We start from the raw sequence: 27,450 nt of genomic DNA, 5'->3' as shown, positions 1-27,450 counted from the left end.
CATTTTTTAGGTTTCCCTTCCAGACTTTTGTTCTCTTGGGCTGGACATGGTGTGGTTTAACTACTTCATTGATATAGAAAGTGATGATGTGATGGTCGGACCAGTCACAAGGGAGGATAGATTCCAGCTGGGTGGAGTCCGCTTTAGAGATTACCAGATCTAGGGTTGATTCTTTTTCATGTGTCACAAATTTGGGTTAAGGTCAGTCAAGAAGGTTTTGAGGCTATTGACCTCTGGGTCATCCGGGTCATTCCAGTGGAGTTTGAAATCCCAAAGGAATATCTGCTTGTTCTAGAGATTGGCGTTTTTGGCTAGGATGTCCATTATGTGTTCAATAAAGGTAAGGTTGTTTCCTGGTGGATGGTAAAGTGGGTGAAGTGAGCATATTGGGGGTGTTATTATTAGAGATTTCAAGATTTAAGTATTCACAGGAGGAGAAAACCGGGGAGGTGAGAGGTTTTCATGGAGAGGTAGTTCCGGTGTATGCAGGCAATACCGCCTCCAAGCCTATCAATTCTGTCTAGTCTTGTGATGTGATAGTTGGGTGGGATTAGTATGTCTAGGGTGGGCGAGGATGAATCGTTTAGCCATGTTTCTGTTAAGATTGTAAGGTCAGGTTTGTTGTTTAGTATGAGGTCAGCTATCTCAAAGGCATGAAGCGCGGCCGACCTACAGTTTAGTAGGATACATTTTACCCGGGCCTTAGTGGGTATAGTGTTGTGGTCTTGTAAGATGGGAACTTTTTTGAGGTTTTTTTTCAACGATACCTCTAGTATTGGGTCTACTGGCTCTATCGGGGTTGTAAGGGATGGCTTGGATAGAGGATGGTATCAGTGTGTTGTCTGTGTGCGCAGAGAAGGGGACTGAGTTGGGGTTCATAGGAATGTAGTAGAGAGGTAAGATCTTGCTGTGAGAGTGGGTTTTTTATTCTGAACGGGCGGGTTAAGGCATTGGGGTCAGGTATTGTTTTCCATCTAGGGGGTTTCTTTGATGTGGAGCTAGCGTGTGTTTGTTGGAGTAATTTTACGTTTGGGTTTCGTTGTGTCCGGATAAGGTTGTGAAGCGCCTGGATGTCTTCTTTAATTTGAAGTAGGGCTAGTAATATCTGCTTGAGTCTAGTGTCAGGAGCCGGAGTTGACTTATTCCTCACCTGGTCTGTAGGTAGGTGAGGGGGGTTACAAGACTGTGCTCGTGTGGCGAGAAGTGAGGTGATCCGATGAATGGCTGTCTTTTATTGTGGTGATCTGATGTAAGAGGGAAAGTAGAGAAGGGGTACGACGGGTAGATGTTGTGTGCTGTAGGGGGAGAGGTGGTGAGGTTTGACGTTAGGGGCCCTGTAGGAATGCTGGCTGATCGTATGTACCGGTGTAGGGGAAGTTTGGGGCCGAGTTTGCGGTGGGGATGCTGGGCAAAGCTAGAGCAGTGGGGTCGGTAGAGTTGTGTGATGAGTGGGAGGGGGAATGGATGCGGGATGGGACAGCTAGAGGAGAGGGGACGTTTTGTGTGCGGAGTGATAGGCATGGAGGAAGTGGAAGTGGGGTTGTGGGAAGAGTAGACCAAGGGGAGATGTATGTCATGTAGTGGGGGGTCAATTGGTGCGGGGCAGGTGTATGTATAAAGTAGGAGCTAGAGGGAAGAGGACTAGTGGGGGGTCATGTGGCTGGTCGGGCAGGAAGAGTGGTCTTCTCTTTGATATGCGGTAAGATGTTATCCAGTAAATAAAGGTTCTGATCTGAGGCTTGCATTAGGATGATTCTATTATGATGTATGGTGATTGTCGATACCGCCTTAGAGAACGTGGAGGGAATGATGGATAGTGTAAGCCCATGTGATGTTTTCTTGGTGGATGCAATCGAGAATAAGGTGAGAAAGGCTTTCCGCCATTGGGCCCTTCTCTTGGTGTAGAAAATTATGTCATTTGTTATATGTCCTTTATCATTTGAGAAATAGGAGTCAGAAATTGGAATTTCTGGGTGAGAATTTAATAGACTATGTTTGAAACCTTTTGCCGCTTTTTTTGTAAGGTTAGGGGGGTATTTAATGGGGTGAGTGTGCAGACCTGTTAGCTCCATGTCTTTGTTGCAATTGAGCTAAGGGGTCAGAAAATAGAAAGAGGTAGAGTCACTTGTAAATGTATTTTTTGTGTGGGGTGGGGTGGGGTGGTTAGAGAGTATAAAAGGTAGAGCGAATTGTTGAGTTGAAGAGAAACTAAGGTAGGGGTGGGAGGATCAGAAGTATAATAGATAGAGGATATTGATGCCTAGGAGCGGGGCTTAGATAGACGGGATTAGTTAGGAGTTTGTGTAAATGCTTGAGAAGAGGTCGAGTTGGTATAGTATTCAGAATAAATCCAACCGAATTAGTGGTTGTCAGCAAATGTGGGCAGATCTACCTCCTTGATTTAGTAGTTAAGGTAATCTAAGGGAGAGTTAAGTGTTATGCTATAGTTAGATAAACCTAATGGAAAAGTCGTTCCAAGATGGCTGCATGGTCGTTTGCCAAGAACCTGTTAATATAGGCATTATAGCAGGTGCCGCAATGGTTATGGGCATTGATTAGTTTACCCTGTTTAGACCAAGGTGGGCTACTAGGGATGTAGTAAGTTCTGCTGATGCTTTAAGTGCCTGTCCCACCCTGCTGATCAACTGCTTTAAATGCAGGTCTTAGATATACACCTCAGCACTTTATATACGCTTTAGAGCCTTTAGACAATGCCTATGTGACTTCAAGGTGGGCTACTAGTGATGCAGTCAGTTTTTCTCTCTTCTTATAGATGTTTCAAACCCCTATCGATCTCTTTTGAGTGTGGGTCTTCCTCCAGGATTTAGCATGTACCTCGACAATTTATGTGTGGCAGTTATTCCAGGCTTATGATTAGGAATGGCTTTTTAATAACTTGCCATGCCTTAATGCTCATTGGCAGTTAACTCTTTTAGGCCAATGTGGGCTCCTATGTATGTAGTAAGTTCTGCTGATGCTTTAAGCCCCTATCCCACGCAATGGTGTATCTGCTTTACATGTAGGTTCTACATATGCAACTCCGCACTTTATTCGCACTTCAGCACCTATAGGCAGTGGCTATGTGACTTTACTTAGATCAAGGCTGCTAGGGATGTAGTAAACTTTTCTTATTTTGATGCCTGAATCCCCTATTCTGCCCTGTTGAGTGTGGGTTTATCTCTAGGATTCAACACGCAGCTCTGCACCTTAAATGTGCGAGCTTCCTCGGGCTTACGGTCAGGAATGGCCTTTAAATAATGTGGCACTTATCTTTTTAAATGACTGACCTTATCTTTTTATATTGTCCGCAGCGGCGATCGGTGCAGTTAAGCGTGGTGGGGCGGAGCGAGACCGGGGGTGTGGATTTACTTATTCATTTCATTTTCGCTATTTCGTCGTCTATCGACTTCCCCCCTCCCGCCCCACCCCTACCTCACCGCACTTACCTGCACCGGCCGCTGCTGATTGCTTGTATACTCCTTTTTTCGATAATAAGCATTTTGATATGTGAATGTAGGTCTTTACCATTTTTATGGCGTTTTTTGACTTAAAAACTATTTTTCCACAAAATAAACACTACAAAGCGCAGTGCGAGCATCTCTAAATTCAGATATGCTTGACTGAAAATTATCATTATTGCAACTTAAAAAGTGTCAGTCATCCTTCTTTAATTTCATTGACTAGCACACCAATTCTCCTCCCTATTCCAATTGTGAACTGAACGCAGAACATTGAGGTTTCTAGAACACAAATTTGTAAGGCATGGCGCACAGGTCTTTCTGTTTCACTTTTATTAGTTCCTCTTTGTGTTGCTGCAGCGCAACATCTGTTCCACATTCATGATGTCAATTGCCTGGCCCAAGTAACCACCAAGGATAGTCTGCATCGAGGTGACTGTGTGACCCATAGTGTGGTTTCCCTTATAAGGGCCAAGGAAGGATAACTTGTGGTGCAGTAAATGTGATAGGTGTTGTTTCACTCTCCTCTAGCAGATCATCGTGCGTTTCTATTTATAAAGAAAAATTATAACTTTCAGTTGAACTTCACTATTATTCATTTAAAATAAAACTTTCTGTTAATATTAACTAATAAATAAATTCAGTATTAAAATGTTTTTTTGAAAATCCTTACTCACATTTTTTTTATTAAAAACACATTTTAAAATGTACTAAACTACATCTCGCTTAACTCTATCCTGTAGGGGTTTCATTGGCATTTCTGGATTTAAAACCACATATGCTTGTTTCCATCCCTTTTTGATTTACTTGTTGTCTTGTACTACTTGTCAGTTCATTTTATTAATCACCCTTCTAAATTACATAATAGCAATAGAATTGACTCTTACTTGTGGGTGTAGGTGGTGGTGCTGAAATTTATATGAAGCTCACTCCTCCTGACACTGGTTGTGGTGAGAGTAGACTCAATTCTTTTTGTCCATAGTTGGTGTTGGTGGTTCAGACGAAGGCCCTACACCAATGCAAGCTGCCTCAGTATGCCCCTGGCTTTTCTTTTGGCTAACATTTCTTTTGTTCAGAAGAGAAGCTTTTACCACGTTTTTTTAATTACAAAATGGCACCTTTGTCACCCCAATAGCAGGTTTTATTTTTTAGTGTCCTTAGCAATAGTCGGGGATGTTTTGCCAATACTTCATCATTATGCAGGACACATTTCAATTTCTTTTTCTGATAATTTGTCCTTCTCCTTTCTTGCACATTGCTTCCCGGTGGGGTCCAGATTGAAACTTCCCTCTGCTCTTCTGCAATACTCTCTCCTGGGCTCTTTTAAGCTAGTCGTATAGGATTTCTTCATTGTGATGTCATAACTTGATGCCAGCGCAACATTTGAAATTTACAAATGACATTTGCAAATTGTGATTTTCTAATTTGAAACTGCGATTCATTCTGAATCTCTGAGGGCTACATGTATCAACCAATTTTACATTCACCAACAGGCTGATTCACAAAATCTGCCCATTTGCGAACACAAAAAAGGCTTTTTACATGCATCAAACCCTATTTTGCGATTCGGTAACCTACTACTGAATTGAAAAATGGGTTAGCTATTTGGAAGGGGCATGTTTAGGGCGTCCCTCCCAAATAGCGAATCACAGAGGTATGTATGAATATTTTGTGACAGTAAATGTGGTTGCAAAACATTCGCAATTTACCACCAACTTCAAGTTGGTGGTAACCCATTCGCAAATGGGAAGGGGTACGTATGGGGCCCTTTCCCTCTTGGGAATGGTTGTAAAAACGTTAAGAGCAGACAGTGATCCCATGGACCACTACCTGCTCTTAAAATTGAAGAAATTAAATGTTTCTTTGGTTTTTTTTTAAAAGCAACCCGTTTTCCTTAAGGAAAACGGGCGGTATTTTAAAACAAGATTGCTTTATTTAAAAGCAATCATGGACATGGTGGTCTGCTGATCCCAGCAAGCCACCATCCCCATGATTTTAGTGATTCCTAGGGGGTCGCAAATTGTGATCTACCTCATTAATATTAATGAGGTAGGAATGGCTAAATGAGACTCTATGAGTTTCATACATTTGCAATAGAGATTACCTAATTGCGATTCGCAGAAAATAGCAATTAGGTAAGTGCTATTACAAATATTGATACATGTGGCCCTAAATCTTTACTGCTCATATGACTGCATTAGGTATAGCGTATAGCAATTAGTGATTCAGTAATTTTTGTTCATTATAAATCACTATGTTGTGCCTTGATAAATCTGACCAATATTCTTTGGAATATATGATTCACCTTCTCCTAAGCTCTTATACTATGCCACAAGTTCTTCCTGATTAAATGGCGGACAGTTTCATTCCTGTAGACTTTAAAGTACCTTTTTTTAGTTCAAAGCTGGCTTATGAGCTTAATTGATTTGTGGCTACATGTCAGCTGAATCTTTCCTTGACAGGGCAATTAGAATCCAGGTGAGCTATTCATATATAGCAATTCTCTTTCTTGATCACTGCACATCATTGTGTCATTTGCTTTGTATTGTAATTGTTAACTTCAGGAGCAGGGCTTAAAGCATTAATGGTCTGCGCATCTTTCTGCAATAGTTCTGTCTGAGGGTGCTTAGTAAGTCTCCAAAGTGAGCAAGGAAGAAGGTTACAATTTGTTGGTCGTACTATCAAGAATAAAGCTGGAAGTTTGGATTTGTGATGTTGCATGAGTGATGTTCCAGGAGTGTTCAAAAAGAAATGAACTGCAACATTTATGTCTGCACACACATTTCAAGTCAAGTCAAGCATAACTTTATTCGGTTTGAAATAAACCATAAAAGTATGACATTCATATAAAATACATAAAATTTACATAGAAAAAAAGTACAATAAAATATCATTTAGCTCACATATTCCACAATTTACCAAACAAGTTTAAAATGCAGTATTGTAAAAGGAGACGCCAATTTAATTTAAATTTCATATCGTTTCCCTATTGATAATGCCGTCCTAATAAAATTTAGAACTGCCATACAGATTGCTTCAGTGGACAAGGATAATAAAAAGTTAAAACCCTCCTGGAAATTACATGGTCTGGTATCTTTTAAAAGTGGTATAAGGAACCAAGCTCTCGGACCCTTATAGAGTGTACAGAAAAGGGTAAAGTGCAAGGTGCTTTGTTGAGATAAGTTATCACAAGGGCAAGGTGTGAGATAATTGCACCATCCGGCCTGTTCAGGAAAGGCCCCTAAAAAGTACAATGTGCAAAGCCGAAATCTAGTCAACAAAAATCTAAACTGCACGTTCATGGTAAAAGACAGATAACATTTTTGATATAAAAAAGGCTGATCGATATAAGGTTGTAGCCTTGTTAGCCCCCGGCGATTGTCAAGCCCACCACGATATGCATTTTTTATAGTCAATTTCATACTTGTTCCTATGCTGTTAGGATTATCAAAATAAAGCCTTAGGCCAATTTCATTAAACTTTCCTTTCACATAGCAAAGCCATGGGATAGTCTCGGCATTATCTAACAACATGCAGTCCTTGATAATTTCTCTTGTGAGCTTTAAGTCTTCCGACAGCCAGACTTTCACCCAGAGTATCAATGGGGCAATATTAATCTGATCAGGAATTAAATCAACCCCTACCTCAGAGTGACAGAATGCTGTAGGGGCGCTTTTTGGGATCATCAACAATCTCTTAAAAAAATTATTGTCTAGAGTTTGGAGTTTCTGGCTTTTTTGGTGTCCCCATACTCCCGCCCCATATGTGGCAGTAGACAAAAATGTTGATTTGTATAAGGTTATCAATTCCACTACAGGCTTATGGCCCAACTTGCACACAAAGCGGAAAAGACCTTCCACAGCACGGCTAGTATTCTGCACCCTGGATATAATGAGGTGTTCCCAGGTCAATTTATTATTAAAAACATTCCCTAGATAGTTAAAATTCGAGATCTTGTCAATTGTCTTTCCCTTTACCATGAACTTTCTAGATTTGGTATGACTTGGTCCACAGACCATAACATAGGATTTAGTGAAATTATCCTTTAAATCTAGGGCTAGCATAAAATTAGTAAACGTGTTCAGAGACTTCTGTAAGCTATTAGCGGTTAAAGCCATTAAAACCATGTTGTCCGCATATGACAACAACGGAATCGTCTTCGGAATTCTAGGGAAGTCTAACTCCTGATATTTTAGGGCTGATTCTAATTCGTTTGTATACAGAAGGAAGAGGAAGGGTGTTAGTATGCACCCCTGACAGACACCCTCCGTAGAAACACTGGGCCCTGTCCTTTCTCCCCTAGGTCCAAATCTTATAGCTACGGTGGTGGATGCGTGCAGCCTACACAGTAGTGTGATCAGAGGCTCCTCAAAACCCATTTCTCTCATCATGGACCACAGTTTGCTCCTGTTAACTGTGTCGAACGTGCTGGATAAGTCCATGAAGGCAAGGTGTATTGACCACTTCCTTGCCTTTATGTACTTTCCCATAATCAGAGTCAGGTTGATACACTGTTTGTTTGTCCCCATTCCTCTTGGAAAACCATAGTGGGTTTGGGACATTAGTCCTTGGGAGTCTGCCCAGGTCTAAAAGTGCACTAAGATCACCATCCCCAACACCTTGGCCATGGAGTCAATTAGGGAAATGGGCCTATAAAGGGCTGGGTCTTCCTTCGTTCCCTTTTTGTACACGGGGACCACTATGGCCTCTTTCCATGAGGTTGGAATGGGGCCCATTATTGCTGCTCTAAAAACGTTCGTCAGGTCCAAAGTTGGAGATTACTTTTGAATAAATCAAGAGGTACCCAATCCGGGCCTGTGGCTTTTAGATGTATTCCTCTCTTTAGGGCCTCCTCTACCTCACTCACTGAGAGGGAGGCACTCAGATGATGAGCAGTCAATGGATTTAGTTGGACCTCCTGACTAAGTTCCAGACTAATGATACCATTCAGGTTGAATATCTTGGTACAGTGAGATTCCCACACATCCCCTGGTATCAGTGAGTCCATACCCCCTGAGTCCATTGGGACAAACGGACAGTTGATTACCTCCCGAAAGGTCCTAGAATCTTGGAGCACACTTGCTCTTTCAAGGTCCTCCCAGGCCTGCTTCCTCAGGTCTTGCTTCCTCTGTGCCACTGTGTGCTTGTAGGACTGCATTGCACTCTTAATTAACGCTTTATCTCGTAGGTTTGTGTGCAGTGCTTTCTTTAAGTCTTTTTGCGTCCTTGTACACTCAGCATTGAACCATTTGGTTTCCCCAGGTTCCCTTGATACTAGTGGGTTCATCAGGTTACTTGATACGTCCCTACAAATTCCCTGAAATCCCTGTATAACCATTTTCGGGGGGAGTCATAATCAAGGCATTTCAAAAAATAACTTCGATTTGTTTTAACGATGCTCTCCTCAAATTGAGAGGGATTTATCTTGCTCCACTTCATTCTCACCCCTTGATTTGAATTATACTGAAGAGGGCGACCATCACCTTTATTCTCCTGGGCAGCTATATGTAGGGAGGCAGTGAGGGGGTTGTTGTCGCTGGCATTGTTTAGCTCAAAACTGTCTACGAGGAAGGCAGATTTTCTGGATCTGAACATGAAGTCAATTACACTTGCCCTAACTCTGCCCATATAGGTGGGATATTGAATTTCTGAGTTACTGATCAAGTTGTTCACGAGAAGCAAATCATTCACAATAATAATGTCATTTAAGGCGTTTCCCTGTGGAGTGTGTATAAAATGCGGTAGTGGTTGTCCCTCAGTGTTTGTTAACCCACATACCTTATCTGAGCTATATCTACATGAAGTGCAATTAAAATCCACGACCCAATAGATACACAGGGGCTGCCACTTCCCTGCGATCTTGTCAATCTCCTCCTTGAGGTTTACAAAAATATGACATCTATTTGGGTGAAAACATTATAATACCAGTTAATTGAAAGAGTCTTGACCTGAAACAGGTAAAAAATCAAAATCAATTGATACCATTGTGAATTAATAACAGACTTGACATTAATAGACCCATATTTAAGAGAAATCAGGGTCGCCAGTCCTCCTTTCGCTCTCCCTGCTGGTGAGGCGATTGCATGAACATTGAGGGACCGGTAACCATTTAATTCAATATTTTCCCTAGACCAAGTTTCCTGGGTACAGATAATATCAAAGGTATTTACATACTTCAACCACATTTCATCAACAAGTTTCGAGCGGATGCCTGCAATATTTCAGGAAACAATTCTAAGGGGATGGGTTTTGCACAGCCTTGTAGCTAGGTTCTCCCTATTGCTAGCAGTCCCGAGATCTAGATCGGTCCCCCCGTTCCTAAGTCAATTACAGTAGGGGTACTGGAAGGGTTGTTTCCCGACAACCGCTCCTCAATGCTACTTAAAGTGTCTAGTGGTGAATGTGTGTTGTGATCAACAGAGTATGGCCCCAGCCTATTCTCTTCTGTTCTCTTTACTGTGCAGTGGGATTCCCTGGATAACCCTCCTGTTCTTAACAGTTTACTTGGGTTATGTAGTTCTGCTGGTAGCCAGTCAAAATCTGAGAAACCTGATAATACTTCAAAGCGATTTTGGTGGTGTCATGTGGGGGACTGAAGAAGAGGGGTTCTGTTCTGGGAACGCAAGCGGGACCTAATACTCCATTGGTGGGGGGGATAGAAAAAGGCCAAAGAACGGGCCTGTATGTATTCCATAGGGGAGTCTCTAAAGTGATATAAGGCAAATTCTGCCGATCTCCTATCATTAAAGTTCAGGACCACACAGTCGTCTTCTATGTCTTTTTGTGTTTTCCCCAACCAACTCACTTGTCTTGCCATTATAATATGTTTACACCAGTTTACCTGTGGCTGTATTTTACTAGAGCACCAATGGGCAGATTTTTTAATGAGGCTCTGACAGCTTTCGTGGTGGCCTGGGTGAGAGTGTGGAACCCCTGTCAAAATCATCATGTAAGAGGTACATGCTGGCGGGAGGTCTAAAACAATATTTTCCTCCCGCCGAGTTTGCTTGAGTCCCTTATTGGGCCCTTTCTTATTCCCTTGGCTCCCACTATGGTCCCTTTCAGTGTTCGGGGAATTGAAGTGCCCTTGTGTTTTGTTAACGCTCCTAACTTGATCATTTGCCTGTGTGTGCAGCACTATTTGAGGGTCTGTACAATTTACCCCCACCTGATGAGGAACTGATTTTTTTGCCTTTTCACTTGTAATTATCGATCTATCTATGGCTAACGTCTAACTCTCAGGAGCATTGGAGGTAACATTTACTTCCCTCTCAATCGGGTTTTTACACAAAGAACCCCTAGCATTAGGCCTAATTTGCAGCGCTGAGCTCCCTGGATTTGACAGTAGTTGGCCAAGCTGCTCCTCTATGGGGGCCAATCGCAATAAAATAAGCTCCAATGAATCTGACACTATTTTCCCCAATTGAGCTGCGCCCATGTCCACATCAGGCATAGATTTTGTCTTTGCAGGCCCTCCTCCCTCACGAGCTTTCATAGGGACCAGTGGGTTTTGTTTTGTCCTCTTAACCCTGGGCAATTGACCCAAGGGTCGCTGTTCAGTCCCACTAGGGTCAATGCGCTTCCTTTTTCCCCAGTTGTGTTTGGGTCCCCCATGGTTGTCGCTGTTTAGTGTCCATGCCTTTTGGCTCGCAACCCAAGGTGCCCTGGCTCAAGATAATAACAGTTGGTGAGAGCACAATTTGGAGATCCTCTTGCCGAAAGGGAGGTGACATAGGTGATATTCACTTGGGGTCCTCTGCAGTCGTTTGGGGGGGGAGACCTGCCTGAGTGAGTGTTCATGTCAATGGCTAGGGGTATTGGGGCCAACGATAGTCTGCGTTCTGCCAGTTCAATTTTTTTGTTAAGTGCCCCCACGGCCTTCTGTAGAAAGCCATCTAAAGTTGTGTCTGTGCATTTAGGTGCAGGCATACGTTTCTTTCTACCCATCTCCCCACACAGATTCAGCGTTGATATTCCCCAGATCTTTAGCCCCATTCCTTACTTCTGTGTCTCTGATGATATAGCCAAGAGATGTGGCCCAGCCCTGCCTCCTCTGGTCATGGACGGGTGCATACGGGCCAGCCCTTGGCCCGGGATTTGCCCTGACATGCCCGCACGCGTCCCGCACTGCGGGAGCCCACCACAAACTTTATCTCACCTCCAGGCGCAGATTGAAGCCTCACGGCCCCACTGGCTGCTGGGCAATGGAGTGCTGGATTGCCGTTCCCCTCACGGTGGTTTTCAGCGATGTTCCTCTTGGGCTTCCTGTGCTGCAGGAGCCCGCCACAAGCTTTATCGCGCCTCCGGTGCAGAGTGAAGCATCACAGCCCCACTGGCTGCTGGGCAATGGAGTGCTGGATTGCTGTTCCCCTCACGGCGGTTTTCAGCGATGTTCCTCTTGGGCTTCCTGCGCTGCAGGAGCCCGCCACAAGCTTTATCGCGCCTCCGGCATGAAGTGAAGCATCACGGCCCCATTGGCTGCTGGGCAATGGAGTGATGGACTGCCGTTCTCCTCACGGTGATTTTCGGGGATGTCCTCTCGGGCACACACATTTAAAACAATACCCAGTGACATTCAAGTCCAGGGAAGATTAAGTGTGTGTTATCATGACACAACTGTTAATCTAAGACTACAGACACATTACAGCAGCAAGCTCACAGCTCCACATAAAGGCTTAAAACACATGAATGGGTCATATTGTGGCTTAGAGTGAACACTCTGGTCCATAGATTCAAAAGGCAGAGGCAGTTTATCAATCACTCTGTAACACTTGTAACCAGTCACCTCTGAACCATAAGTGTGATCTTTGGACTTCGGTAATAATGGCTACAGTGTAAAACTATACTCAGCTTCGTAGAGACTCTTAGATTCTCCCACAGATGTCAACATTTGTACATTTTCACCTCCCTGACAAACTGTTCCCATATAAGAGGGCCATGGCGGTGGTGAATTTAGTAACCCTGCCCCCAGAGGAACTTCAGATTTTCTCACGCATGAGGCAAAGAAAGCTCCCTAGTTTTCGCTGGTGCATGATGCCATGTAAATCAGGCGGCATCCCCTTTTAATGCATGCCCCTGGAACAGTGCACAAACCTTTTGTAATGTAAAATATCAAACTCAGTGGTCAAGCCAAAGGCAGTGGATGACCTTCATGAAGGGCATGTAACCTGGTAAAGTAGTGACTCGAAATCTGAATTCCAACAGCTGCTTTGACCAGTGGTTGCAGGGCAGTTCTATTGTGTGTAACTTGCATTAGCCTCTGTTGCCAGAGGGCCTGGGACAATATTGTATTCGTCATTCGGTACCAGGTCTTCTTAATTCGGCATTGATGCCCCACAGTATGTTATCATCAAGCAGTTAAGGCTTCCTTTCAAAGGTGATGATGGCTTGATAATGAACAGATACTGTTTGACACACACCAATAATACTCAGTAACTGTCACTGTAGAGTCAGATATATCTTTAAATGACAATAGGGTCTTCTTCTAGAGGGGCCATCTGGTGCATGATGTCGCAAAAGATCACAAAACCCCACCTGACATCATCAGACACACATTCTAGAATGTGTATTTTTGGTGATTGTTGGAGATGAAAAAATGGCCAGAGGGAAGCCTTTTTCTCTCTACTAGGTGGCCCCTTTAAAAAAAACATATTCAAAACAATAGAAATGGATAAAAAAAACGAAAAAACAGAAGGTCCGAGCAAATATTTGAGCTGAGATACCACAAAGACTAAGACCTCTAGCTATGAACAGTATGGGAGCTTATGTAGCACTGCTGCCTTCAGTAAATGAATACGAGTTCTCACCTATTCTCTGAAGCATGCAGGTCTTATTCTTCTCATGTCCACCTTGTTTACAGCCCCCAGTCAATGGAAGAAACGTGCAAAAAAAATGCTACAGTGTATTGAGGGTCATATGCAACAGTTTATGTTTTTCCTAGTTAATCAGAGCCATTGGGTCAGAGAGTTACAGATTGGATTGTATGGGTCCAGGAAGTAAATGCTGAAACTGTCACAACAATGCTGTAGATGCCCAGAAGTCTACTACTACAAAAAACAAAGAACTAGGATTCATAGCTAAAGAAAAAGAGTGATCCAAGTGTGCCAAAAAATTAGAACAAAGTCACAGTTCCAGTGCACAGTTCATGGGGTTGGTTACATTGGTTCCTTGAAAAGCTTTCAGACGTACACATTACATTTTCATATGGTCTCATAAATCATGGTTTAGTTGTGTTAACAATTGGTTAGTAACTATAGTAAGTCCCCTGGAGCTATCAATGTTAGCCTTTACCACATGAATAAGCTGTTCATGTTCATAATGTCCAGTTGACAAGGATACACATAAGACCTAGAGGATTCACTGTACCCACTGGCACCCACATATCAATTGGAAGTGTAATTTATGGTCAGGTTATAACTACAAGTATACATTGTGATGTCCATAGAGTTGTAGGTCATACAGGATATCTGGAATCCGGACAACCAGCCTCAACTATCAAATGGTTGAAAGAGGAAACATGTTCAGTGACAAGAAATGAGGTGATGTGCAGAAAGTAAGAGCACCTTAAGTGCCATGCTGGACCACCACAGACACAGTCCTTGAATGCCTCCTGCATGTCCTCAGGCCTCTGGATTATCAAATGTCCTTCCGTTCATTCACAGACACAATGTTGCAACATGTTTAAAACTTCCTTTTGCATCCTCCACACAGGTCTTCAGTTAGCTGGGCTTAGCTTTATGCCCTTTTTGGTTAAAGCAGTTCCTTTTTAAATTAAGTAGTGTAGCATATATTTTTCCACAGCATTGTACAACAGCAGGGTAGTTCTGTCGTCGTAGCCTTGGTCCAAGCCTAGTTGGAGCAGATACTACACTATTGGATGTCTTAGTCCGGTGAGTTCTCCGATGTGTGCTACATGACAAAGGGAAATCTAGAGTGAATTCAAGGAATTGATTTTAAAGGATGAGTGAAAAGTGTGCCACCTTTTGAAAAAAATATATACAATAATATTCGAGTGCATTTCCATACAGATCTGCATCCAGCCTACCCAGGAAATAAACCAGCTCAGACTTTTGTTGTCTGACAAGGATCTGTCTGGGAAGCTGACTTCTCCAAGGCCAGGAAAGCTGGAGAAACCCAACACTGAATGAAATCAAAGTAAGCACACACGAAAAAGGAAGGATACCCAGTTGTGTGACACTGCGGGGGTTACTCAGTGGGTCAGTAGATACTCATCCTATTGTCACAGATACAAATTAAAAGACTTTTCCTGTCAATCAGCTGCAACCACCTATCAGTCTTCTCTTAAACTGCTGATGGGTCAGTAGGTTAGGGGTCGAGATAACCCTTGGATGTACTCAGACAAACCGGGTCTAGCATTCCTTCCAATGGAATAACAAAATCATTGTTGAACATTAAAGAAAGTCTTAACACTTAAGACCACTGGGCAAAGAACACACAAGCCATGCCAGAACATACAGAACATCCCATGCTAACCAGAGTGACTCCAATCATCAGTTGGCTGACCTCCTGTGTGAGCTACAGGGACACAACAAGCTTCAGAGGCCTCCTTGCAATTGCCCAACTGACCTGCTGCATCAGGACTTGGCCGGACCTGCAAATGGACTTGCCTTAGCCCAACTTGTTCTGCTAGTGTAAGTCTCTGATCCCCAAGATGTGACCCCATCCAAGGTCATGGACCCTTTGCTGGTATCATAGTGAACTCCTCCCCATGAAAATGTTCAAAAATCTAAATGCCTGGGCTCCTCCCATCTGCATATGGCCCCTCTGCATCAAGACTCTGCTGCTTGCGATGACTACCAATGCGAAGCTCTGGTGAGACATTCTCTGTACACGACAGGGGCTGCCAGCGCCAACCAGCAAAGCCACAACAGCACCTCATCCTACAGCAAAGACCACCCACAGTAACTGCCAAAGCGAAGCTACAGCATGGATCATCTGCAACACACAACTGGCTCTTCATGCTACAACGATGACAGCCTGCCTTGCCTGGCCTGCTCTTCGCACTACAGAAATGGCCTTATGTAACACTCTACCTACTCCTCAAGGTTTCTTTCACCATGAATGGAACACTTCTTGCCAGCTCAGAAGCTAACTCTTCAGTGGGACTAAATTGGTCCCTGTATCCGACCCCATCACTGTGGGCCTGAACTTGTGACTTAACCCCACTCTAGTGGATTCAGATGACACAAGTAGCACTTTGTGGCTTTAGGTGCTATTTTTCACTATACTCTTTAAAATTGAATATCTCAAGGTAAACTAAATTACATTTTTGTCATTCTGGTATTTCAATGTACTCTGTTTTTCTAAATTGGTTTGGATTTTTCTTGTGTTGTGTTTTCACTTTATTTTTTAGTGAGCTACAGAAATACTTTATACATTGCCTCTAAGTTAAGCCTGGCTGCTTTGTAGTAAGCTGCCCGAGAGTTAAGCACAGGGCAATTTAGTGAAATTTTTTGGTTCATCCTCACAAGGATTGTTGTTGTTGCTTGAGTGGGGTTTCCACCCTACTGAACCAATAACCCAATTTTGTACAATACTGATCACAGGTTTCTTCACAAATGTAATCAAGAGATGCTCCCTGAAAGGAATCAAGTGGTCTGGTGATTGAACCAGATATTCAATTCTAGTGCCTCCCTCATGGAGAAGAGCCAACATTACAACTTTCTGTGGCTCTAATGTAGGCATTCAGGTGCCAATTCTACAATATTTAGGAATTCCCCCATATACAAGATCTATGTCTACAACTCACTATTCCAACCACAGGTGTAGCTGCCCAGACCTACACTTCCAAATATTTAAACTGAGGTCATATGAACTTGAGTGAAAAGACAATTAATAATCTTGAGCATGATTTTAAAGATCTTATATCTATACTGTGGGAGGGAAGGAGTTAGATTATTGTGAAACAAGTATTTAACATATGGAGAGAACAAGCAAACTAAAGTTAGGGTTTCTCTGTAACATATGTCAGCCTTGGGTTTCAAAAAATGGTCGCCGAAGTGATCAATAACAATTTTTGAGTTTTAAACTCCAATGCTGTGCAATTCCATCATTTATGCAAAAACAGTTCAATTGCACAAACCAACTACCAATCACTTTCCAATTCCCCTTTTTCCCCAGGGAGAGCCATAGCTAACTAAGCCTAAGGATGGAAATGTAGAGATACTGCAATCTAGTATTAGGGTGTGTGTGAATTTTGCAAATTATAATTTTGTGCAATAATGCAAACTTTCGATAAAATTACACAAAATGATGCTAAATAATTAGAAATGTGAAGTTGGCCTTTACCTCTATATTTTAGCGGAGAATGCATCTTCGAGTCCATTTTGTATGTGAGAACCTATTTCACATAAAAAAAGCAAAAAACCCACAAGTAAGGCGAACAGCAGCCACTCATCTTCTGTTTGTTTGTGTTGTTCCAGAGCTCACACAATAGGAATTTTACCCAAAACACTCTAAATTATACAACATAGCATAATGACATCATTTAAAAAACATTGCATAGCAAGTATGATGCAAAATGACAGTAATTACACAAGATTACTACGGTGTAACTAACATTTCACCTGGGCCTACTAGTAAGCTGATTTCCTCCCTGGATACCTTTATTGTATTGGGCTCATTCTCATCTACTGATGATTTAGTTAGCTTCTATAAGAACACACTCCTAAATATCATTAATGAGCTTTGCCTGCTTAACTTGTCCATGGCCAGAGACTATGTGTGTTCATCACTGAGAAAGCCTCATGTGGAACAGAAGAATTGGGAAGCAGGACCACCTTACCTCAGATATAACTGTTGGAAATCTGTTTTGGAGCTCCAAGATATCTTTTAGGGAAATCAGAAAAGGGGGATCCAGGTAGCTCTAAACTACCTTAAAGAAACATTTAATGCTTTATAAGAAGTAAGTTTCATTCCCCTCCCTTTAATGCTGCCCCTTTACAGATGACCTTAATATTAACTTAAAAGCACCTCATTTATAAAAAATTCTGCTATCCAGGAAGATTATGTTGGCAAGTAAGGCTGGAAAAGGGCTTACATTCCTGGAAAGATTTTTCTCCTAACCCCACTAATAGGGTTCTTTCACACAGGCCTCTCTTGTATGGAGTGATAATCTGGAAGGGAAAGCATGATCTCCTTTTTTTAGTTTATCATCTATCACTACTATATTTCATAGAAAAACCTTGTTAATACTATAGCAAGAATATGTCTCAATGCATTCAGGACCAGTCGTGGTAGAAGGCTGTGTCAATCATTTATATAAGTCATAGCAATAATAATTAATGCTTCATTTTAATCACTTCATCTAGAGACTGAAAAGATCAGGGGTTACTCCAATGCTATAGAGTGGATGCTGCCTGTTCTCACCATATTGCTTGAGCTCCGTTTATTGCTAAATTGGGGAAAAGTTTGAATTTTCTCAACTTCATCGTCATTTGGAAACTCATTTCTTAGTGGGCAACAAGCAGTCAGATATACATATGGGTAGAGACACTAAACCAGCCCTCCTAGATATAGGAAAGAATTGCTTTGCCTCTCATACAATTTCAATGATGGAAGGAAGTTTACAAATATTTGCATATGCTGGGTTTAATCTGAGGTGGCATGATGGGCAAGCAAATTATGGGGTTGAACGCTACACTAAGTGATTGCCAATGGTTAGACTATTTGCTAGCATTCCTCCAACCACGTTTTGTGTGTTTGATGTAAAACCCTAAGTAGCCACGTGTATGCCCAGACATGGGTAACATCCTCACTGTGCCACTGGATCCAAACTTCACACAACTAAAAGGACCCACAGGTCTTGGGTTGGTTGTGTTCTGGTTCATAAAGGACTTGGCTTGGCAGATCGGGCTGGACTGTTTCTATTGAAGCGGTACCAAAGCTGGTTTGCATATGTCTGGGTGTAACCAGAGGTGGTATGTTGGGAAAAAAACATGATGTGTTAAAATGCTACTCTAAGCAATTGCCAGTGGTTAGTCTATTTGCATGCATTAATCACATCATTTTTTGTGTGTTCAATGTCATTTATCATCAGGCATGGTCCTGAAAATGTTTCTGGTTGTGAGAATACCTTAGTCTAGATGCAAACAGATTATTAATCTCAATAGTACTTTTAAAACACAAACATACTCCACACAGCCACTTACTCACCTATACAGTTATACAAACACACCAACTCACTTATTCATACAGATACTAACACATACTCACTCACCTACACAGTCACTGACACAAGCACCCACTCAATCATACAGCCACTTTCACAATCACTCACTCACACATACAGTCACTTATATAATCCAACTCTCACCTATACTGCCTTTCACATATGATGTTACTCACCCATATACCACTGACACATCCATTCACTCACTGACACAGCCATCCACACTCACTCACCCATACAGCCCCTCTGAGGTGCACTCATGAACCTATATAGCCAGTAATTCACCCACTCACTCATCCATGCAGGGAGACACACACACCCTAACCCACCTACACAGACACTCATACACCCATACAGGTACTCAGACAACCAATCAATAACCTATATAGCCACTCATGTACCTACTCACCAACCCATGCAGCCACTTACTTACCAACTGAGAGATTGATAGACATTCACACAATTTAGTCACTCACACATACATTCACTGCTACACTTATAATCACTCGCTTATACAGTCAGTCATGCACCCTCTAAATTATCCATACAGGCACTCACATACCCACTGATTTATCAGTACACCTTGGTGTATATATATTTAACACTTATGAACTTTTTAAAAACACTCACAGTCACCAGACGATGCAATCAGTGATGTCTTTTGAGATGTCATCAGTGATATCATCAGTGATGTCACTGACCATGTCATGAGTGATGTAATATGTGAGATCGTAAGCAGCACATTACGTGGGCATGAGTTATAGTTATCTCCGCTAATTATAACTGCTGAATTTCTCTGGTTTTGTCAAGTGAAATATCAGCCTAACTATAACGTCCTTGTAACCTTTGGTTTTTTCAGTGAAATTAAAAAAAAATATATATATATATATACACTGGCCCGAGTGATTGTTTTCAGATATATGCCGCTTGGCATTTCTTTGATTTGATTTTCATGAACTCACGTATTTTCTTACATACGAGTCAATTTCTTTTATTGTTGATTGAGCAATATATAATTAATTCACTCATGAATTTTAATTTATCTTATTTAGAAAATAATTTGTGACTGTGTCGCTAATTACTAACGATAAAGTTTTGTTGTTTGAATTGTATAGTCTTTCTTCCAACAAATGTTCAGGATACACTTACATAGATGTAAATATGTCTTCTATGTTTCTGATGATAACCCGGAAATGCTTCTTTAAAAAGACATGGCTGCCCGTTATCTAATGTATGACTTTTTGACAAAGACAGTGTGTCAAAACGCGTCAAGTCAATAAATACTTTATCTGCTTAAATTTATCCTGAGTGCGACTGTTTCTTGCGTTGTTCGCAGCGCGAGATATTGACAGAGATATATATATATATATATTAAATTCACTGAAAAAACCATAGGTTTCAGGGGTGTTATAGTTAGCTGGACTTTTCACTTGTACAAAACCATTGAAATTCCCCCGTTATAGTTAGTTCAGCTAACTATAACTCGCGCGCCCGCAATGCACTGCTGATGACGTCACATATTACATCACTCATGACATGGTCAGTGACATCACTCATGACATCACTGATGACATCTCAAATGACATCTGTGTGTTTTTCTGAAAATTAAATATGTTTTATATATGTATATCTCAAGGTCGATGGAAGAATAAATGGGTATATAAGTGTCTAAATGGATGATTTGTTTTTGAAAAATTGATTGTGTAACTGACTGATTAAGTGTATCATAGTGAATACATGGCTTAGTGAGTAATGTTTAAATATGTAAATATCTGTATCAGTCTCTCACTTTGTGTATAAGTGGCTGCATGGGTTGGTGAGTAGCTACATGGGTGTCTATATAGATTATTAGTTGGTTTTTTGAGTATCAGTCTGAGTGTCTGCATGGTTCGGTGGGGAGTATTACGTAGTGTATAGGTGCATGAATGAGTGACTCACTGTTTGTACGTGTTGAACACAGCATGTGTGCAGGACTGTATGGGTGGATGAGTGTGTGTATGGGTGTGTTAGTGAGTGAATGACTGTCTCAATAGTGTCTTTATGAGTAACTACATATGTTTTAAACTAGCATATGTGACTATTGGTGTATATATGTGAGTACATGTGAGAGTGAGAGATTGAAAGAGTTCCTGTATGAATAAGTATGTGTTTCTATAAGTGATTGTTTAAAAGACTAAGTATGTGTAAGTTTCCGTAGAAGTAAGTGTGGTGGTGTGTGTATAACTGAATATGCAAGTAAATGTATGTTTGATTCTTTATTAGCATGAGTGACTATGTGTGTGAGTAACTCTATGGATGAGTGTCATTGTGTAACAGGATGTATAGGTGTATGAGTACATATGATGAGTGAGTACATGTATGAGTGACTGTATAGGACTGTTGGTGAATGAGTGGATGTGAATGTGGATCTTAGAATTACTGAAGAGGTTGTTGTAACTGGTATTGGTATGTCCATTGTTTTGAAAATTTTAGTCTCTATTTTTGAATGTGTGTATCAAAGGTTATATTAGGGTGAGAGGAGGTCTGCCACTCTATCACAAGGATGATGTCATCAGTGATGTCATCAGTGATGTAATCAGAGATGTCATCAGTGATGTCATGAGTGATGTCACTGACCATGTCATGAGTGATGTAATATGTGACGTCATCAGCAGTGCATTGCGGGCGCGCGAGTTATAGTTAGCTGAACTAACTATAACGGGGGAATTTCAATGGTTTTGTACAAGTGAAAAGTCCAACTAACTATAACACCCCTGAAACCTATGGTTTTTTCAGTGAATTTCTGAGGTTTTTTAAATGCTAATTCCTAACTATAACGTGCCTGAAACCTATGGTTTTTTCTGTGAATTTCAAAGGTTTTGTAAATGCTAATTTCTAACTATGCCTACAGAGATAGGACATGTGAAGAAAGAAGAAAAAATGCACAGAAAGAAACAAAAGAAGTGCAGAAAGAAGCAACAGAAGTCCTCAAATACGAAGATAAGTGCAGAAAGAAGGATAACGTGCAGAAAGAACAAAAAGAAGAGCAGAAAGAAGCCTTGTTGCAAAATCATCCTGTACCGTCAACTTTTTCAGAAGGATACTGGTGGTAACTGAGTCTGACTAACCAGTCCTAGAGCCAGAGCTATGTTAAAAGACACTTAGAATACAGTGAAAACACCTACATACACTAGGGAACATTATGCGTTGGGGTCCCCCTGTGATTAGCATGACCTCCTCTGTAAGCCCCTAGTATTTAATAGGGCATGGGGATTAAAACTACCTCTTAAAACAGGCCACAGGGTGTTTTTGCACACGTTAACTCAGGCCCCGTCCCCTCCCTTCACCACTGTGTAAACACGTCCTGTGTCCGTTTTTAGTTGGGAGATTAAGTTCATTTGAATCCTGAGGGTCCCTAGGGTCCAACTAGCCCACTAGGTACCTCCAGTAAGTGCCACAGAGCTGCGTTGCAGAGAGGTGTAAAAAGTGGCACGGCCTGGACCACCTCTCTGCAATGCAGCTCATTGGCGCTTACTGGAAGCACTTGGTGGGCTAGTTAGCCCCCAGGGGCCCTCAGTATTGAAGGGAAATTATATCCCCAATTTAAAATGTGCTATAGTGCGTGTTTGCACACGTCACCTCAGGCCCCGTCCCCTCCCTTCACCACTGTGTAAACGCGCCCTGTGGCTGTTCTAAATTGAGAGATTAAGTCCCCTTGAATCCTAAGGGTCCCTAGGGTCAAACTAGACCACTAGGTACCTCCAGTAAGCGCCACAGAGCTGCGTTGCAGAGAGGTGTAAAAAGGGGCTTGGCCTCAGAACACCTGTCTGCAGCGCAGCTCCCTGGCGCATACTGGAGATGCCTGTTGGGGGCGCGTTTGCAGAGTGCTGCACGGAGGGGGCATGGCCTCCGGCACGATGCCAGTCTTTTATTTATTTTAATTTTTTAAGAAGGGGGGCTGTGTGGTTCCACTTCTTATTCTAATTTAGTGGCCCTGATGACCCCATCCCCCAGGGCCTGTCTCCTAATTATATTTATTTGACCCCAATCCCCAGGGCCGACCACAGTTTTTTATTATGTTTAAAAAATATATATTTATAGACACACCTAGGACATGCTGGAAAAACTGTACGTACCTATCACCATGACGATTTGCGTGATATTCATTAAAAGGCGACTATGCATGCAATGAATCCACGTGGAATGTATTTACACCACTAGTGAAGCTCTGACATGTCTGATGCCCTACCGTGCCTAATCCCGGTAGACACCCTTGTCGTTTATTTATACAAACATGGTTAGCTATTGACGGGCACATTTAATACACATGCACACCAAGCCATTCAAAGGGGATTCGACAAAAATTCGACCAAAACCATGCAAGAAACCCCCCTCATGGTTAATAAAACACACATCCACTGCCGGGTGTGTAATACTTTTAATTTTACTCTCTGGAAAGGGGACGAACATCACTTGAGAGTCACAGCGCGCTCCTGACAGAGCCCAATGCTGTGTTACACCCACCATTGCCTGCCGAGTGCCACACACCTCTGTGTTGTATTCCACTAGCTAGTGCATATGCTATGACACTCTCATGCCCATGTGCACTGTAACACCACCCCGTGAATATGTCATGCAATACTTGTCTTTGCACGGGTTATATTGCCCCATCTAACGTGCCTTCCTCGATGCCTATGTTATAACGCACAGTGCTATGCCATACATAATACAATCTGGGATCCATATCTTTGTCACAGTGCATATGCAAAGTTACACTCCCCCGCAACATATTTTATATTACAACTTTAGAGACTAGTTAGGTTACACAACACTGCCCTGTGCATATTACACTCCAAGGCGCATATCGCATAGCACGCGCTAGTGCCTGTGCTATCTCGGGCTCTCCAATGAATCTGTCATTGCGCACAATGTATTGCATATTATATTTCACGCCCGGTTCATCTTATATCACACTTTTTGGTGCATAGTTTATACCATACACTATATCTAGTTTTCATTTTCAATCGTGCTCTCAGGACTATGTTCTATATAACACTGTGTTCACCTACCCTTTTCACGGGCATTACATTTTGCGATAGGGGGTGGAGGGTCAGGGGGTGTTTCTGCCAAGTGAGCCCGGAGTCACAGTCACAAACGTCCTCTTCTTCCTGAATAAAAGTGAGATTATGCTGCATACTTGTTCATATTTTAAGTAGTTCGCACAGGCACAATGTTTTAAAAACAATAAAGTTCCTAATACCGCCTTCTCTGAACAGTTAGCTTGCTGCCCCATCCCCCTCCTCCCTATCCTCTGTTGTGTGAATCCATGGACTAGCCTCCTCCCTCCTGCCATGCATGGTCTGATGTGCTGCCACTGCCCTCAATTTAGTATGATGTACCAGTCCGCTCCTCCTGCCCTCCATTGCCCAATTCTATGCCCCATCATTGACATCCTGCTTAAACTCTGTGCTTAGGTTGCTGCCCCTATTCTCCTTCCCCCTGCCCTCCGATGTCTTTGTGCATGCCCCTGCTCCATGCTTTTTGCCCACCATGTCCCATGGACCTGCCACTCCTATCTACTCTGAGTGTTCTGTTGAGCTGCCACTCCCCTCCCACCTGCCTAGCATTGTCAGATGACTGTAACCTGTCCCTGCCACCTCCACCCTGCCTGTCCACATGCCATGCCCCTACCCTCTTCCTCCTGTCCTACATGGTCCATTGTACTGCCACACCCTTCTGCCCTCCCTGGTCTGTTGTGCTGCAACTGCTCCTCCTGCCTGCCCCGTGTGGTCTGTTGTGAGGCCCCTTCCCCTGAACTTTCTTGTCTGTGCACAGGTCCTGACCCTCCCTTCTATCCTCCATCGTACTTTGTGCATGCCCCTGCACCCTCCTTCTTGCCCATCATAGCCATTGTGCTGCCACTAACCCTCCCACTTGCCATGCATGGTCTTCTGTGCTGCCATGGCCCCTCCCACCTTCCCTGTGTGGTCAGTTAGCTGCCCCTGACCCCCTCCCACCTTCCCTCCATGGTCTGTGTGTATGCCATCACAGTCTCACTGTTGCTCTTCATGGTGTGTCTTGCTTCTAGTGCCCATCCTGCCTGACCTCCATGGCTATCTTGCTGCTCCTGCCCTGCCCCCTTGCCCCCAGCCCTCTGTTTACATGTGCAGACCCCTACTCCCTCCCTCCTGGCTTGTCTGTTCCATTGTAATGCCCCTGATCCGTCCCTCCTGCCCTTTATGGTCTGTTATGCTGCAGCTTTCTCCCCTGTCTGTCCATTATGGTCAGCTAGCTACCATTGCCTCTTGCCCCTCTGTTCTCTGTTGTCCATGTGCATGGTCCTGTCCCCTCCCTCTTGCTTTCTATGGTTTGTTGTGCTGCACTCCCGTCCTGAATGCCCTGTGTGGTGTATTGTGCTGCTGCAAACCCTGATGCATGCTCTGCAGGGTCAGTTTGGTGCACCTCTCCATGTCCCTCCTGTCCTCTGTTATCCAAGTCCATGTCCCTATCCCATTTCCTTCCATGATCCAATGTACCATACTTGCGAATATTTTGAACTTGGTAAGAGGGAGATTTTGAAAAAAAACTGGGGTATTGATTTTCCCCTTTGAGTTACATTGAAAAAGAGGATATTGTAGACAGGAGACAGATCAAATAAAGCCCATTTGAGCTTAAAAACATTGGACGTTTCCTGGCTGAATCGGGTCTGTTGGCATGTATGGTTGTACTACCATTGCCTCTTCCTTCTGCCCACAATGGTCTATTACATTGCCACAGCCTTGAAGGAGGGTAGATTTTGTATCACAGGGGGCCCCTGGCCCGTTCTGTCCACACCTGAAGTATGAGACCCTTGTCCTTGCCCTGCCAGCCGCATTTGTAGGCCGTATTAAATTGACCAGCGGGTCCTGTGTTGCTATATAATTATCCTGAGAAATCCTTACCACTCAGCCAGCATAAAACCCCTGTGTAGGCCCTTCTGTTCAATATGTAGGCCTCTTTGTTAAATTGACCATAGCTCTGCAATTTTAGTGTATAGCAGTCTGAAGGCAGGTCTGCGAGGCCTTCTGCTCCAAACTAGTAGCCCCCACCCTACCCGAGTGCTCCGTGCTCGGTATCAAAGTTCAACATCCCCCTGAAGCTGTCGACATACAGTAGGCTGCATCCTGGACTGGTACTTGCTTCCTGGGCAGGTTTCCCGCTTTTAAGGAAGTGGCAACCGCAGAGCGTCAAGTTAGGAGAACTGAGGAGATTTTATACATGAATATATTGAATTCCCGTACAATTCCCATTATTTTCTGCTTGCTCTATGGAACTTACGATAAGCGATTGGCCTGAGAGACTGACCTTTTCACCCAGTCCATTGTCAGCATTAAGTGGGTAAATGACGAAATGTCTGGTAAAATCTGCAGACGAAGCTTTTGGGTAGCATACGTAGGTAGATGTAGCGTGCAAAGGAACCCACAAAATGATATAAAAAGGGAGCACCCACAGATATCGACGGACTACCTCGCCGTCTGTATGTAGGTTAACAGGCTGTGCAGGTTTTCCCCAAGAGCTGGGAGCTCTTGTCTTCCTTTGCTTAAAATGTCTTGCTCTGCTTTGCTTGAACTATCTTATTCTATTTTACCTATATGAAATGTCATGTTATGTTTAACTATTGTTCTCTTAACTTTTGCATTTAAAAGATTTTGTATTGTAATTGCAGGAATGCTTGCTCTAAGAGTAAACATGAGTGTTCCTAGGTAACATTTTCCTTGGTGTAACTTGTTTCTCATGATGCATTTATAGATGTGTTTTCTCTCTCTCTCTGTCAGTACATTAATTGAGATACAGAGAATATCATGACAGCTGTATGATTATCTGTATTCTGTATTTTGTACTTTATGTCTCTATTCCGCGGTTTCTTTGAAGTTGCATCTTCTCATTAAACTGCCATTGTATTCTGCCTCCAATTCCATGTCTCATATGTCTGTTTTCTTCATTTTTGGAGCAAGCGTTCCTAGGCACCCCGGCTCAAATTAAGGTGCCCCTTTTGTCCCTGACTCACTCTCCTGCTCAGTTCTGTGGTGGCTCCCGGAGCTCTGGGGACCGCCCCTAGCTTCCTAGACCCGTAATAGATCTTCCCTCCAACAGCCTCTCTTGCAAGTCCTGTATTGTTGGTTTGTTGCCCCTGCTCCCCTTTCCACTGCCCTCCATAGTCTGTTGTGCTTCCACGGCCCTTCCTGCCTGCTCAGTGTGGTTAAATTGTTGCCTTTGCACCCTCCTACCTGCCTTCAATTTTCAGAGTCCGTGCCCCTGGCCTCTGCCTCTCAACAGTATCCTAATGAACAACTAGATTGCTAACATTCTATATTTATTACAAAAGTGTGGAACGCCTGACATCATCTTGATGTAATCAAAACTGTAATACCTAGAGCATTTCCTTTAGAAATTACATATATGAGAGGGTCTTATTTGCATCAAAATTATGGTTAGTGCTCTAAAAAACTAAAATGAGGACATATTTTCTGAGTTTTCAAATAGCGACAAAGAACTTTTAAATTATTTGTAATCTTTATGTTTTTTTATCCAGTTGACCACTTGATTAAATGTTGCACTTAGGGGAGAGGATGTGGTGTTACTTCCAGAGCTGCAGACTTTGCAACTGGGGAACCAGGTTGGAGTTTCTGCTTCAGCTCAACATTCTGTGATTCTGGTCAAATCACTTAACCTCCCCATGTCTACAACCAAAATGAATTTGATCTTGTGTGATGTAACCAATGCTCATGTAAAGCACTCCAATACCTGACAAGTCTCCACTATATAAAACTGCAAAAACGCAAA

The sequence above is a fragment of the Triturus cristatus genome, chromosome 6 (genome assembly GCF_964204655.1).
Source record: "Triturus cristatus chromosome 6, aTriCri1.1, whole genome shotgun sequence".
NCBI classification, from domain to species: Eukaryota; Metazoa; Chordata; class Amphibia; order Caudata; family Salamandridae; genus Triturus; species Triturus cristatus.
This window is presented reverse-complemented; position numbering follows the sequence as displayed.